This window comes from Lactuca serriola, chromosome 2, assembly GCF_051521515.1.
Source record: "Lactuca serriola cultivar US96UC23 chromosome 2, Lser_US96UC23_V15, whole genome shotgun sequence".
Lineage (NCBI taxonomy): Eukaryota > Viridiplantae > Streptophyta > Magnoliopsida > Asterales > Asteraceae > Lactuca > Lactuca serriola.
In genome coordinates, this window is record NC_136409.1 from 152,193,646 (window position 1) to 152,211,638 (window position 17,993).

At 38.0% G+C, this 17,993-nt stretch overlaps 1 pseudogene; it reads right to left on the reverse strand.

Annotated features, from left to right (window-relative positions):
• Positions 1–15,761: 15,761 nt before the first annotated feature.
• LOC145089665 (uncharacterized) lies at positions 15,762–17,763 on the reverse strand (annotated as a pseudogene).
• Positions 17,764–17,993: the final 230 nt, after the last annotated feature.

Genomic DNA, 17,993 nt, shown 5'->3' on the forward strand with positions numbered 1-17,993 from the left:
AGGTTAACCAAATCTGCCTATTTCCTACCAATAAAGAAATCAAACAAGACGAAAAGATTAACATGGATCTGTATCAAAGAGACCGTGAGACTCCATGAAGTACCAGTATCTGTTATCTCGGATCGTCAGACTCCATGCAGTACCATTAAGTTAATTAGGATTTCAAACTTTTCAAAACTCCTTATAACTTTTTTGGTTGTAAAAAAGAAATACCCCTTAAAAACATGTATAAAGCTAATACAAACACTTTATCAAAAACAATTTATTGAATTATTGGACTTGGATAGTTTGAACCGGTTTACTAGACTTTGATAGTTGGATTTCACTTAGCCCATTAAGGTACATATCAAATAAAAACTAGTTATAATAGATGAAATTTTGACTGTGGCATGACTTGTCCCGGGTGTTTTCATGTTACAAATTTCAATATAAGATTTAAATCACTTAAAATGCAACCTCAACACCTTATGTCTCGCTTAATAACCGACCAGTTATAAAAAGAGGACATTTGCCCACCGTTTTAGGCCGTGGCATTAATCGTCACTTCTTTATGACCTTTAGTGATGACAAAAATGAAAACCAAGACCATCCGGTTCTTAAAAAAAACCGACGTCATAGCGCTAAAGACATTATGTCTACACAAGTTTGGTAATTCTCAAAAACATCAACATATTAATTTATATTAGATGAAGTATAACTTGATTTATTAATATTAACTGTAAGTTTCAATTTCTGTAGTTTGAAAAAGATGAATGAAGCGGGGAAACAAAGTAATGTGTTCATAAATGCATCCCTCGAAGAGTTTCCGATTATTTGTGGTTTGGGTTCAAAAATTAATAAGGAGGTAGCATTTATATTCAACTGTGCAGATCATAAAATTACGGAAGCAATGTATAGAAAAGGAGTGGTATGTGTTACTTAATTTGACTAATTTTATATATTTCACTTTTCTTTTGAGTGTAATTAGTCTTAATGGTATTGTTATTCTGTTAACAGGACGAGTACTATTATAAGGTTAATTTTGAATATGGATTGGAATTGCTAACTGCAGCCGGAGAAGATGGTCACCTTGAGGCTAATTATTTGCTTGTGATGATCTACATATCAAAAAAGTTTCATGAATGTGATTAAGGTATGTATACAAGATATACATTGCATTTTATTTCTAATATACTAGCTACATAACACTTCCATTTTAGTACTAATGTCAAAAATAATATTTTAGAATAGTTTTGATATGTTGTATAATTTGTAATACAAATTGAAACTATTACACTTTGGATTGAAAGCCATTTTAATTTGTACTTGTAGGTATGGTAGTCTTGATGAGTATTTACATTTGGTTGCTCCGGATTTCCAAGAGTACGAAGACTGCGTTGAAAGTGCCAAAGAATTGTTGCGTAGTCTACATGTTGTTCATAAACCTACAACATATAACATCATCTTGCAATGTGAAGAGGTAGAGCATTCCACCGAAGGGTCATTTACGACATTTGTAGAAGATAATGTCCCACAGAAGTATTGCAAAGTTTATAATTGGTACAAAGAGTATGATAAATTTTGTAGGTTTATTAGGGATGCTTAATAATGGATAATGGTTAATTTGTAAATTAATGTTGTGAACAATCTTTTAATGCTGGACTCACACTTCATCAAAAACTACTTATTGACTTATTTAATTTCCCACCACAAAATTAAGCTAATTCATACACTTTTTAAAAAACTCATTTTCTCACCACCTAAATGTCCTTTAGTTTGAGGTTCAAAAAGAAATCCAAAACACAACTTAATATTTATCTAAACTAAATAAGCAGAAGGAATCACTTAAAATGAAACTTCGACACCATATGTATTTATCACCTTATATATTTACGTCTCAGTTAATACCCGACACAAGATAAAGGTACAAATAACATAAGAAAACCCATTATAAAAGATGACATTTGGCCATGATTTTCGACCGTAGCAGGAATTGTCACAGGCTCTTTTCAGGTTACAAATTTGAATATAAGATTTAAATCACTTAAAATGAAACCTCAATACCTTTTGTCTAGCTTCATAACCGACACATTATAAAAAGAGGACATTTGCCGACCGTTTTAGGCTGTCACAGTAATTGTCACTTCTTTTAGGTAAAACGAACATGAAATTGTGAAGTTTGATGTGCAATGGTGACTCGTTTTCAGTCAATTGTCGTGAAAACAATCATGTGAATTAGTTTATGACTTTTAGTGACGAGAAATATGAAAACCAAGAAGACCCAATTTTCAAAAGTTGACGCCATATCATAGTTTTGTACTAGTGTGAAGGACTTCCAACCCACTAGAGACGTGTCATCAGTATGTAATTTTTGTTTTCATTTACATTTTAATATCTTACTATTTTCATACCTAATTTATATTTTAATCATAGGTGAGTAGATATATTAAAGAAATAGATGCAAGTAATAATATAAAAAAAATATAGAACAACATATAATTTATTTATTAGTTATAATAATATAAACAAATAAATTGGGATGAAATTTGTGGCCACAATAGATTTTTGGCAATTTGAGATAATATCAACCCCCAAAATTTGTCCAAAATCATAAGGATCAACAGTAACAATTATGTACTTTCTAGACCCAAAGTAGGATGCTATACTTACGACTTCCAGTTGCTTTTTGTTCAATTGAATTCCATCTCCTGCAGACCTGTTGGAAGTTAGAACTTTCTCATCAATAATATACTTCTAGACCCATACCCAAGTAATTGTAATGTACTTTCTAAAACCAAACTAGGATGCTATATTACATGTAATAATATGGTTTTTATCTTTAAAGCTATGATTTCCCTTATATAGGTAAAAGGACTGTGACAACCCGAAATTTCTATCTTGTACAGTTATTCAATTCAATCATAGTTAGACTCGTTTCTGCTATCTTTTAGCATTGTTCAGGGTCTGTTTGAGTGTTCTATGTTGGGATTATTATGTTGCGTCATGGGCTCAGTCCTTAGCCCGGTTTTGGGCCTGTCCAACCGTACGTGTTTTTGTTCTAGGTTTTAGTATATAAGTTGCATGCATGCAGTCTTAGATGTTAACGCTTTAATTATTTTTCTCACTGAGTTTTGTAACCCCTAGCTCGCCTCTACAGTGGAAGTTCTTTGTCGAGCTCTGCTGAGGCGTGACTTTGTTGAATCATAAGCACATATTTGATTCTATTCTGTGTCCATACTCTTACTGTGTTTGTCTTGTTTGATTTTCATATTCTTATCTGTGAAAGATCTAATCGATCTAGAGTTTTATTCTCATCAATTGGTATCAGAGCAGGAGACTGTGTAATTCATACACATCTCTTCTGTCGAAGAAGTTATTAGGGTTTTTAATTCCGCATTGATTGATATTAATTGAGCCGTCATTCCATATTGACGTATCTCATTGATCGTTGATCTAACCCTAACGATATATTACAAGTCTGATCTTTTACAGGTAATCGATCAAAAGTCATTACAATGTCCATGGATGATTCACAAACCAATCCAGTCAACATCTCCAACAGCATTGGTTCTAATACAAGGATTCCAATCTTGTATACTCAAGACTATGAAGTTTGGATGCATCACTTTGAAGATTATGTGATTGGATCGGAGGATAATGGATACTTGATCTGGGAAGCGATCACTATTGGCCCATTTGCTCACTCAAGCACCTCTAAGATTGTCAAAACTCAAAAGGAGTACAATCAGCTTGTTAACGATGTCAAAGATATTCCTCAAGACGAGAAGGAAAAGTTTCAATGCAACATCAAGGCCCTGAGGATGATAAGGTTGTGATGCAGTCAGATACGTTTCGTTTGGTAAGTTCTTGTGCCACTGCTACAGAGATTTGGGACAGATTAAAAGAATTGTATTCCATTGATGAAGACTTGGAACATTCAATTCAAACTCTCTTGCTCTCTTAATTTGGAGACTTTAAGCAGAAGCCTGAAGAGAAACTAGTTCTAGCCTTTGATCGCTTTAATCATCTTTTAAGCAAGATGATAAAGCATGGGATTGAAAGGAAAGTTATTGAACAAAAAGTTACTTTCATGAACAGCCTTAGATCCGAATGGATGGCTGTTGTATATATAATTAAAGCTCATGAACAATTCAAGTCATATTCTCTGGCAAAACTAGTGGGTATTTTGAAATCCCATGAAAGTGCACTATCTAAGGAAACGAATGTGGTTTCTAGTTTGGGTTCTTTAGCTCTTGTCTCTAAAGGAAAAAAGCTCGGTTAAAGAAGAAGAGGAATTGGATCTTGCTAATTATGATCTAACCGGTGAAGAATATGCCATGATGGTATCCAATCCCAGAAAATTCATTAAGAATAAATTCCCAGCCAACAAGAACCGAAACTGGCAGGGAAGTTACAGCGCCGAAAAGATCAAGGAGGAACCGAAGATGGGTTCAAAGTCTGAAGAGCCAAAGAAAGAAGCGAAAGTTGGTGGAGACTCAGGATTTGATTGCCATTACTGTGGAGGCAAGAACCATTTTGCAAAAGATTGTATGCTGAAAAATAAAGAAGAAAAGATAAATGATGACGATGAGGAAGCGAGCCTCCTAAGAAGACTGGAGGAAATCAAGAAAAGAAAGTCTGCTGCTAACAATACTACTATGAATGCTTTAATTGTGCAAGATACAGACAACCGTGATGAATTTGGTGATGTGGAAGTATGGTCCACAGATTCAGAGGATGGAGAAGTCAGGAAGCCCACTCATGGGAAGGCTATGCTGGCAAAAGAAGATCCTGTAATAGGAAGCTACTTTGTGGTGACCAAAGGTGTGTCTCAAATGAGAGGATATACAACTGACAGGGGAATAGAAGACGATAAGGAGCGAGAGGACAAGTGTTTTGATGCTAAACCTGTCAGCGCACTGATCAACGAATGTGATGAGTTGATCAAGAAGGTACAAAATATTCTTGCTTCCCTAAATATACCTGTTACTAACTATGAAAAAGAATTAAATAACTTAAAATCTAAATTTTCAAGCATAAGTAGCAGTCTCACCCAAACCCGTGTCACAAATTCTAACCTAACTGATCAAATCAGCAGGATATCGTCGAAGAGTGAGGAAAGGAGAATGTGGATAGAGCAGAAGGAGAAAGAGTTGATTAGGTCTTAGGATGATTCAATTTATTTGCAAAGAGACAATCTTAAACTTCTTAAACAACGAAATGTGTTTTGTTTGATTGCTAAAAGACTTTATTTTAACATCACTCAATTGCATCTTGATTGTGAAATAGGAAAGAAGATACATCGCATGATTTTACCCTTCCTTGAGTTAAAGGTGGATGAAATCGATGCTGAAGCCTACAACTGTGAAAGCGTTGTATCCTCTGATGAGGTCTATCCTGCGTATAAAATTGGTCTGGACAAAATTGAATCCTACATTAAGTCCAAAGACCACAAGCACATGCTTAAAAATTTGTTAGACGAGAATGATAGAATGAAATTAAGAACCGAAACTATACAGAAATTTGACTCTTTGAATACCAAATTAAGTTCAGAAAATAAAACTGATGTTGAAAATGCATATGAACTTAATGAGGATGATGATCTGAGTGAAATCTCTGTAGAGGATGTGGTGGACTGTTCAGAATTTGTCAAAAGCGAACCTAAGTCACGCAAAAAACCTGATTTCTGAAAACTCTGTTGAGTTCGCTCGCTCGTCAACTGACAAGACCAAAGTTCTCAAAGCAAAAGTTGTTGTGTACCAAAAGGTACAAACCACTCCAAATCAAGTCTACATGGTACCTAGTGTCACTCCACAACACACTGCAGAATTGACAGCTATGGTGGAAGAATATAATTCTGGCGGATGTGATGAGTTCTTCTAGTCAACACCAATAGACAACGCTGATGAGACGAAGGGCCTATCTCAGAAGACCTCATGGAGAGTGAAAGGTAGATACATACCCGAACCACTAAATGATCCTGCAAGATATGATGTGCCAAGCACAAGTGGAACCAAAACTTCACTGGGCGAACCTGCGCAAAACACTAGTGAAACATCCTCAACAAAAAGTGAATGATGTGCTCATGCTTCAAAGAGAAAGGCCAACATCCACAGAAATCCAAAACAGGTGGCTGATCGAAAACACCAAAGAAATCTGAGATACAAGAAGAATCTCTCAGAAAGAAAACAGTTTTGGAGATCACAAAATCCTCACTTTATAAGGATCGAAAGGAAGCACAAATCTCAAGAAGAATCAAGAAACCAAAAGAGTAGTTTCGGTCCTCAGAACAACATCAACCGAAAAGGTGGTTTTGGTCCCTCAACTGAAAGGAACCGAAAGGATGGTTTCGGTCCCTCGACCGAAAGTAACCGAAAGGAGAGTTTCGGTCCTCGAAGTAATATCAACAAAAAGAGCGGTCTCGGCTCTCCACTCAACAGCAACCGAAAGAGTAGTTTCGGTTCCCATCCTTACAAGTCCAATCAGACACACAGAAGATCCAATGCCACTTCTGAACCCAACACTTCACATTCTCATTCTCGTCCTTGAATTGATTTAGAGGGAAAAAGGAAAACTCTTTCCAGAAGATAACAGACTTCCAAAGGACATCCAAAAGAATGCTGACGTCAACACCACAAATCTCAATCCTACTAAACCAACCAAAATTAAAGTTTTCACCATAAAAAGAAAAGATGAAACAACTTTAATTAAACGCACTTAGTTGGTTGATATTTCTCTTACTATTCCATGTCCTGTAAAAGGCTCACAAGGACCCAAGAAACTTTGGGTTCCTAAATCTGCTTAATATTTTGCAGGTTATATGTGACGAGCAGTTTGACGAAGAATGGTACATTGATAGTGGCTGCTCGCGTCACATGACAGGGAGGAAAGAAGAACTGAGGGAGTTTCGGTCTTTCAAGGATGGTGGTATTGTGAAGTACGGCAACAGCTCATTTGGTACTATCAAAGGCTATGGAATGATCACTAATGGCGATTTCTCTATAAGAAAAGTGGTGTATGTTGAAGGGCTCCAACACAACCTTATCAGCGTTTCACAGCTGGTAGTTGGCACTGGATTGAAGGTATCATTTGATGATGAAGGATCAGATATTGTCGAGAAGAAATCCAACAACGTTCTGCTGAAGTCAAAGCGAAAAGGCGAAATGTATCCTTTGAACCTCAACCCAATTCGAGGTAAGCCAGCAGTTTGCTTACTTACGAAGGCTCACTCAGACGAAAGTTGGTTATGGCATCAAAGACTTTCTCATCTGAATTTCAAGGATATCAACAAGCTGGTTTTAGTTGATCATGTTCGAGGACTTCCAATTCTAAAATTTGACAAAGAACACCTCTGTGCTGCCTGTGAATTGGGAAAGCAAAGCAGGCAAAGCCATCCTTCTATTATCAATACAAAAGTAATAGAACCATTAGAGTTGTTACATATTGACCTGTATGGACCCTCTTCCATTGAAAGCATTAGTGGAAACAAGTACATTCTGGTTATTGTAGAGGATTTCTCTCTATTTACATGGGTATTCTTCTTGAAGCAAAAGTCTGAAGCTACTCCAAAGCTTAAGCTCTTTATAAAACAGATAGAGACTCAACTAAGGAAAGCCGTTCGTAACGTGAGAAGCGACAATGGCTTGGAATTCAAGAAAAAAGATTTTGAAGACTTTCTTGCTGAAAAGGGAACGAATCACAATTTCTCAGCCCCATACACTCCACAGCAAAATGGTATCGTTGAAAGACGAAACCAATCTCTGTGTGAAGCAGCTCGAACAATGCTATGCTTCGCGTCCTTACCTTTGTACTTCTGGGCTGATGCAATTTCCGCTGCTTGTTATACTCAACACAGATCATATTTGAACAAGCGATTCTCCATTACTATTTACGAGATTTTGAATAATCGTAAACCGAACGTGAAATTCTTTCATGTGTTCGGTTCAAGATACTTCATCTTCAACTCCAGAGCGAATTGAAATAAGTTTGATGCTAAGGCTGATGAAGGAATATTCTTAGGTTACTCCCTGAATTCCAAAGTGTATAGAGTTCTCAATAAGCGCTCAAAGAAGATTGAAGAAACATACTATGTCACCTTTGACGATAGTTATGTTAAGAAGATGAAATCAACAGAAGCTGCAATGCAAGAAATCTTTCCAAAGAATGGTCAAGTTACTACCTCTATTTCAAATCTATTTGAGCAATATTTGCTTCTGTTTGATGAGCCTCAAAAGGCGACTGATTCTAAATCAACAGCAAAAGACAACAAAATTGATGATCTAAATCAAATCATCGATGATGCTACTCAAAAGATGGCTGATGATCAACCCAAAGAAACCGAAAGGCCAGAGGCAAGCGAACATTCAATTGACCGTCCTAACATCCAGGGGGAGGGTCCATTTCTTCATCATGATCAAGGTTTATCCTTCCGGGGGGAGGGCTTACCGTCACATTCTTCTAGTTCTTCTGAGAATCCATTCGAAGGAGGTGATACCAATCCAGATACTGAACAGGCGTCATCCTTCGAGGGGGAGAACGCCATTGTCAATGATGATGACATACTGTTAGAATTGGAAGAAGAGGTTAATGCTAAATTGGATCCCAATTGTGATCCAAATTACCCACCGCTTATAAAATGGACCAAAGATCACCCTCAAAGTCAAATTATTGGGGAATCCTCTGAAAAGGTGTTAACTCGATCTCAAATCAAAGCGAAACAAGATGCACTCTTTTCACAAGTAGAGTTTTGCATGTTCAACTCCTTTGTTTCCAAAGTTGAACCGAAGACCGTTTATTCTGCACTTGATCATTCAGACTGGGTTCAAGCAATGCAAGATGAGTTAAATGAGTTTGAAAGAAACAAAGTATGGCGACTTATTCCAACTCCAAAGGATGCCTCGGTTGTCGGTCTCAAATGGGTATTTAGAAACAAGATGGATAAGGAGGGAAATGTCATTCACAACAAAGCTCGGTTGGTTGTCAAAGGCTACTGTCAGGAAGAAGGCATCGATTATGAAGAGACCTTCACTCTTGTTGCAAGATTAGAGTATGTTCGTATCTTTCTTGCCGATGCTGCACACAAGAACTTTGAAGTCTATCAGATGGACGTCAAATGTGCCTTTCTCAATGGAGAACTTGAAGAAATTGTGTATGTTGAGCAACCGCCAGGCTTCGTGAACGAGAATTATCCAGATCATTGTTATGTCCTTGACAAAGCTGTATATGGCCTAAAACAGGCTCCCAGAGCATGGGACTCGAAGGCATTTTTATTAATTAGGAGGCATACACCAAGACACTATTGGCCAAGATTGGGATGATGGGAGACTCCAAACTGAAAGTGCCTATGGCCTTTGGGACAAAGCTTACCCCCTCATTGGAGAAACCAGCAGCTGATATGACGCTCTATCATTAGATGATTAGGTCTCTAATGTATCTCACAGCTAGTAGACCTGACATCATGTTCTTAGTCTGTTACTGTGCAAGATTTCAAGCTAACCCACATGAACCTCATTTGCTAGCTGTGAAAAACATCTTTCGCTATCTGAAGCGAACCTCCTCTCTCAGTCTGTAGTATCCAGCCAACTCAGGATTCTTTGTTCAAGCATTCTCAGATGCTGACTTAGGTGGTTGTGGATTAGATCGTAAAAGCACCACTGGAGGATGCCAATTTCTAGATGGCAAATTGGTTAGCTGACAATCGAAGAAACAAACGTGTCTCTCTCTCTCCAGTGCAGAAGCTGAATACATTGCTGCAGCTTCATGCACATCTCAAGTCGTATGGATACAAAGTCAGCTTAGGGATTACGACTAAGCATGAATAAAATCCCACTATACTGCGACTCTAAAAGCGCAATTAGGATTTGTCACAACCTAGTGCAACACTCAAATACTAAACATATAGCACGGAGGTACCACTTTATCAAGGATCACGTCGAAGATGGTAACATAGAAATTCACTTCGTCAGGACAACCGATCAACTGGCAGATATATTCACTAAGGCTTTACCTGAAGCGAGCTTCAATAAGATACTACAAGGCCTAGGAATGATGGAAGTCAAATCCATACCAAAATCGCCTTCGCTTCAATAAAGGTAACAAGCGAAATAAAGCGAACCGAAATGAACCGAACGTTCGGTCTATTTCGGGTTCGGTCTTTTTGAACTCATTCGCTTCTTTTTCTTATCAATGCATTTTGACTGTATTCATGTGTACACTTTTTAAATACTTCTCTTATATTCATAAAATCCAAAAATATTTTTCTCTTTCGTTCAATTGGTCAATTCTCACAAAATACAAAAATATTTTTCTAATTTTTTAGTTTTCTTTTTATCTAATGTTTTCTTTTTTGTATAAGTGTGATTCTCGATGGAGAAGCTAAGGCAGGTAAATGTTTTTATTAGTTAGGAGTCCCTAGAAGCATGTTGCTGTATGTTGACTAAAGCCTCGAAAGATTTCGAGTGAAGCCCTAATAACATGATATATACAAATCATGTTTTCCCAATCCAGGCTGCAATATTCTCTCTAATCATGAGCTACCTTACTGTTCTCACATTGAGTTTAGAGTTTTCTGCTTGGTCATTCTTTTTCTTTAAGAGCAGAGGTACAATCGATTCTTTTACCATCTCCATCATTTTTCTCCATTATACTTCGTTTCACCAATATAACCCTTGAGACTCTCAGTATTAACCACTGAGGTTTATGGTTATACAAAATTTGCATTCATGATCTTAGTTTCATGCCACTATGTACTAAGTGAAACCCACAGTTCAACACCACTAATGAAGTCATGGTGAATTCTCATATTCAAGATCTTACTTGTTACCTAATGAAATATCTTTTTACTTTTGAGTGATCTTTATGAATTTGTCTTACACCAAGGCTTTTCTTACCCTAAAGATCCAGTTTAATTTTTTTTTTTTGAGATTTCTTTACTTCCTTTTGTCACTATAAAACTTATCCTACCTACTTGTTCAATAGATCACAATGATCTCACAAGTACTTCATTCAGTTTTGGTCTTATGTCAAGTATCGAAATTATGAATTAAAGCAAAAGCCACCCTTTATAACCTTCAAAAAGATGTCTTTCAATACTTCTTAACAAGTTATTGATCGTTATTTAATGGGAAACCAAGCAAGCACTTTAATGTATCTCTTGACTTTGAAGGAAGTGATTCGTGCCCAGAATCCATTGTTTTATGTCTATTTAAGACATCACAGATCATCCCAAAAAGTTTATTTTATTTCTTTATCTTTTACAATCTATGCACGAAAATTTTATTTTTCCAAACTCAGGTTCTTTTAAGACTGTTCAATAAAGCATCACAGGCAATGGCGATTCAAATGGACCTTGGGGTGACGATTGGGATAAAGTGAAAGTTGACTCAGTGGTTATCCAATCGGTTTGGCGATTTGAAAAAGTGAATTTTATGGAATGGCGTGCAATAAGGAAACGTCCTTTCTCTTTCCTGCGTCATGATCGGTATGCCAACTGTTTATCCGTCAAGTCAGGCACTATTTTTCAAATAATCCAAGATCTTAGCCAGATTTTTCTCTCTCCTTCTTGTACGTATAAAAGTAATTGGAACGGTACTCTTTAACCCTTTATCACTTACCAAACTCTCTCAAATAACAAAGGCGATTTCTCTTACTGTTCATCATCTTCTCCAAGCTTCTACAATGGCAGACTCTTCGTCCGTTCATGATACTTCTGTTCGTCAACCACTTTTCACAATCAAACCTCAACAGAACCTGATCATCGATCTCACTCCGTTTATCTATGAACCCTACATGCTATATGTCGTTGAGTGTCTCAAATAATCACCTCTCGTCAAAGCGCTGACCAAAGTCGAAGTCGTACCAATGTCCTGTCTTTCTCTTGTCTACTCCACTGCTTACTACGTCAAGGTTCATGAAAGGATTCACCTTGACATCCACAATGAGAAGAACTCCATCTCCAAGCATCACTTATGTGTTCTAATTGGTCTCTCTCAAGAACAATCTCTAGTAAACCCTAAATCCATCACCACTGGTCAATTGTTTTCTATGTTTTATCAGATGGGGTATACTGAAACCCTCACCACAATAACTAAGTTCAAGAAGTCCTGCCTTCCGCCTCAATGGAATGGCCTTTTCACGTTGTTGTTCAAGGGACTCTCAGAGCAAAGCGCCGGCTCAGATGGTGCGAGCATGTCTTTTATGACTGTGCTATACGGACTGTACCATTGGATCGATTTGGATTTTGGAACAATTATCTGGCAGCAATTGGTACAAAGCTTGGTCTCTTCATCCAGGCACTCAGAGATTTCTTGTGGGCGATTCTGGTCAATAATTACCAACTGGGCAATGGACCGCCTTCATGTTCCAATCATGGCGGATTCTCTTATCTCCTCCATCGCTACTTTTCACACAACCAAAATCAACAAATCCTACCAAGTACTCCTTTATTGGATCTATTCCTGAAACCATGCTCGCTCGTGTCTCTGAAGCAATTAACGTTCTACAACAATACAGGAAGATTCCATCTTCAGGTCCAAGGGAGCTTATGCCAACCATGGTTCGCTCAATTGAAGAGGCTGAAAAGCCAGCGAAAAGGGGCAAGAAAACTGAGAATCAGAATGAGGCACTGTTTTCCAAACCAACCAAGGGGCAAACCCCCAAGAAGAGAAAGTCTGACAAGGCTGCTACATCAAAGGCTCAACCAAAGAAACAAAAGAAGCCTGCTAGGAAGCTCATACTCCAATCTTCCAGTGATTCAGACTCAAAGTATGTTCCTCCCAAACATAGGTCTGCTCCTCCTTCAGAATCTGAGAGCGAAAGGCTTCGGGTCGAGGTGATACTCCGCCTCGCTCCCCTACCCTAGAAATTCCCGTTCGCTCCCACCCTCCTTCACCTCCACCTGTAACCATCCCAGTATCCATCCCTCTAATATTTCCCATTCCAACTCAACCATCCACTACTATTCCCATCCATACTCCCATATTCACAGACACTACTACCACCACTACTACCACAGGAGCTCATTCTACCGCTCCCACTCCACCTGTAACAACCGAACCCCTGTCACAACCGAACCTCCAGCCACTACCAAACCTTTATCTCCTACTTCATCCATAAAAACCTGTTCTAGGCGGTGAGGACTTGGAATTTGATTCCAGGTATTTTAGTCCTTACCGTGTACAGAGTGATGATGATGATGATGAGCCTGTTACAAAGCATCATCTCAAGGCAGTAAACGAAAAACTTGATCAACTGCTCTTATCCTCCTCCTATGGAGCCTACTCTGAAGCTGCTTTAAAGGCCTTGTTCTCATATGTTGTTCAAGAACACAGTGCCCCCTCTCTGCTGCAGCTAAAGCGATTGAAGCCTCCACTTCACAATGTCAACAAGCCTCTCTTGTTGTTGAGGCTTCTACCAAGGAGTGCAAGGACGCAACCACAAAAGTCGATAAACTAGTTTTTGAAGCTCACCTGTTTCTAGATTTTTTGCAGGCGACTGCTAAGAAGAATACTCAAACCGTCAACGCTTCGGTGGATAACCTTCAACAGTCCCTTCAGTCTGAAAGGTCCAACCTTGAAGCTGCACGCCAAGCGATCGAAGCTGCAAACAAGTCTCTACATGCTAATGTTAATGATCGCCTGACTCAACTTGAGGAAGAATTAGCTATAGAGAATCGCATCATGGATGAGCTTGACAAGAGAACCTCACAGCTGAAAATGCAAAATTACAAGCTGCGTACTGCTACTGTTGAGCTCAATGACCAAAAGTCAGAAAGGGAGGTCAATCGTAGTTATGCTGCTGATGTTCACTCCATCCTCCTTCATTTCCTTGAAGCGCATGATCCAATCATCACCATTACAATCAGGTGGCACTTGGCTGACAAGCTCATGCCAGCATTGGACATCCTTAGTCGTATTGAGGGTGTTCCGGTGACTGGTGTCCAGCCAAAACAAGGGGAGAGAAGACAACAACTCAACCTCCTCCTAGACCAAAACCATCTACTGAACCGAAGGGTAATGAAGCTTCGGTCAGTAACAAGGAGAAAAAGAAGAAGAAGATTGGGGAGGATGACACAGACAATGAAGATGATGTCTATGCTGAGAATCCTGAAAAGCCTTTTCAGAAAGCAAAACCCTCTGAGAAAGAGCTGGAAGAAAAATACAAGAAAATACAGGCTGAGCTCGAGCAAAATCGAAAGGAGGCAGAGCTCCTAGAAAAGAAGAAGTCCATGTTTCCTGTCTGGAATATAGATTCGCTTCAAAGGTGTGCTATTGATGAGCCCAACATACTTTGGCTTGACCCTGTAATGTCATTTGGGCTTGAGAACTCCAAGGATGCATAGTTTGACATGCCAATCACACGAAAGGCATTCATCTTTCACTGCTTTAATTCAACTGCTGCCATTCCTTCTCCAGACCTGAAGGTAGATAGGGATATGTTGGAGTTCTACCTGGAGTTTGCTCAACCCCAGTACTTGACGTGGAGTTCGAAGAAGATTACTACTGTCAAGGTTTTGAAGCCCTACTCAGCGGGGAAGTTTATTAATGTTAAATTCAAAGTGACTCAAGGCACCGAAGGCTCAGTTCACAACTTCACCCTTGCTGATCTACCGAACCTTAATCCCCACGACGGGATACCCCTCAACAACATTCTTCTGTCAAATCCACAGGAGTACTAGCCAATAATTGACCATGTCAAGCGAATGCTTGTGTGCTACATTCACGAGGTAGCGAAAATGGACCAAGGGATTGCTTCTGCCATTCACAAGCGAACCACGATCAAGACTATGGGCAAAGCAGGCAATGTCAACACAATGGTCAAGGGGAAGATTGATTCGAAGTACCACACTATTATGTTCATCAGGGCCGAAGGTCAGAAATGCCTGTTCGCTCTCGTTGACAAACACCTCTTCTCAACTTCTTGCCTGAAGCATATCTTGGAGATCATTCAGATGTGTGATTAGAACAGTGCAGCTGACAAGAAGTTGTGCATTGATATGTTGAGGTGGTATATCCAGTTTCGGCAGACACATCTTGCAATAATTCCTCGGCTGTTCAAAGTAATAAAGACCGTGAAGCCAGCACAGAAGAAATAATCTCTCGCCTCATTTCACGCAAAGGGGGAGATTGTTGGGATTATTATGTTGTGTCATAGGCTCGGTCCCACTACTAGAAAAACAGCCTTTTATGACGCTCATTGCGCGTCGTAAAAGGCTAAGACGATGCGCAAATGCGCGTCAAGGAAGGCCCTGTCATAAAGAGAGATGACGCGCTTTTGCGCGTCTGTCTATAGACGACGCTCATTTACGACGCGCGTTTACGACACGCAACGCGTATCAAGGAAGGCCCTGTCATAAAGAAAGACGACACGCATTCGCGTGTCGTAACCTTACGACGCGCGTGTTAATGACACACAATGCGTATCAAGAAAGCCCCTGTCAAGAAAGGCCATGTCATAAATGAAGATGACACACATTTTTGCGTATCGTAAATTTAAATATTTAAAAAAATATACATTTATATATTTATTAATTTTTAAATTAAATTTGCATTTAATGTGTCATAATAGAAATAAAATACCATATACAAAAAAATACAGTCCATTGAATAAACTTTAATGTCATACAATTCTATTTCTTACAATATATAAATTTGCATTCATCTAATCTACTCTATGTTTCATACTAACAATTGAAATGAAGAATACAACACTTGCATTTTCAGCATCTTATCTCTTTCGGCTTGAGCTTTCTTTTCCACTTCTAACTCGAGAGCTATTCGCTTTCATCAACCCTGTAAACACAACACAAAATCACTTGTCATTTTCATTCGCTTTCCAATTTCCGTTGTGTGTTTTCCTATTTCCTTAGTTTGTGTACAATGGAGTAAGCAAGTGTGTATTGAAGCACCTTCCATGTAATAGTACCCCCTTGACCAATACTAGTATCAGAACATAAAGCACCTTTCTGCACAAAAAACAACAATAAGTCAACAAAGAGTCAACATTATTTAAAATACTATATGAACCTTCTCAAGTGATGCACATGGACCAAGAATCCCCTGAATTACAATTTACAATTTACAACAAAAACACGAACTGATTGAGTCAACTTTAACATATGACATATCAATGTGTTAAGGATTGAAGAGATTAAATCAATCCTTACTTTGATGACAAACCCAATTCAGTGTCACCCGATTGGAAAACACGCAAATATATCTCGTCTCATTTCACCTCCAAAATCAACAAATTCAAATATCCATGGTTTGGACCTAATAACATGGGAATACAAAAATACAAATAATATTTAATAACATTGTCCCAAATATAAAACAAAAACAAGAATTAATATTTGTTGAAGCCTACTCACTTTGGGCCAAACGTAATGTGACAATTGAGTAAAAAAGATCATAATAGAGTGAGCTCACTTTTATATATTTGTGTCAACTGACATTGATCAAATAGCCACTCATATATGATAACATATTAATATATGATAATATGATATGATATAATGCCGACTCACTTTTACCTTTTACCTTTTACCGATTACCATACTAAAAGTCATACACCCCACCCATGCAAACCTGTAAACACCCGAGTTCACCACCAACAGGTAACACAATACCGTAAATACCCCTCGTGACAACACGTAAGGGAAACACAGAGCTGTTAGTATCTTCATCACAATCAAGATCACAATCTCCCGCAGCATCCAAACTCCCTGTAGCCGAGAGAACCCGTTTTCTCCTACCCTCTCGAATTTCATATGTGAATTGCATTCTGATGTACAGAATAAGCTCATCAGATAACTTAATAATGATTTTATAAATAAATCCAATAAGATGAGAAATAAAGAACATGTTTGCGTGTCCTTATCTTTTGTAGTGCATACTGATATTTATATCTCCCACACCATCAACAATGGATTGCTTTTCATCATCCTTTTTCATTGATTCCTTCTTCTGTAACTCTTTCACTTTGCGATATTCATCATAGTGCACCTTTCTTTTCTCCCTAAAGCTTCTTGCACTCTTCCCCACCTTCATCATCTAAACCCTCATCATATCATCAGTTTAATTTTAATTTTTTTTTTGAATAAAAGAAAAGCAAAAGGGTGAAGATGAAGGAAGTAGGAAGAACCTAGATCATGATCCATGACATCTGCTTCATCTTCATCATCTGAAGATGTCCATCCAGAATGGGAGTTACTGTTGCTACTAGAAGATGCCATCTCATTTAGTGCTGAACGAATTGCATCAGCATTCAGTCTGATGTTGCTGTTATCATATCCTTCAAGGAAACTATCAGAGCCCCCAATAGGAGATAAAGATCCTACAACAAGTCAACAACACTTGAATTAATTTACATAAAAAATTAATAATTAATTTAAATTTAATGGAATGTGGGATATGTATAATACCATCAGTATCATGCATCATAGGATGATATGGAGTTTTGGGTTCTGTGATTTTCTTTCTTACATGTTTATTTGCTTCAATTTCACCAAGGTTGGCTTCATCCCATCTAAAACCTCTCCTACGGCTTTTTAAACAACAATAAAAAAAATATGAATATTATTTTTGTATTGGTGTACTTATACGTCATAGAACAGGAAAAATAATTATATTTCTAAAACCAATATTTTCCAAACAAAAAACAAACAACTTCATTACAGGAAAAGATAACAACCAACACAAAAGAATATATATATATATATATATATATATATATATATATATATATATATATATATATATATATATGCTTATGTCAATTTTACCTCATGTCTATTGTACTTAAGCTTCTGAAGTGTAAGATTGAAAAAGAGTTGTCTTAATTTTACAGGAAAAGATAACAACCAACACAAAGGCTCTTGCATCTTTTTCAGCATGTAATGAGGGGATGATTTAACCTAATATATGAATCTCATCTTTCACAACAGTTAATTCCCTTTCACAACAGGTAATTTGGGGAGGGGCCCATGGGCCTGGTGTATTGGGCCCTCACGTGGGCCC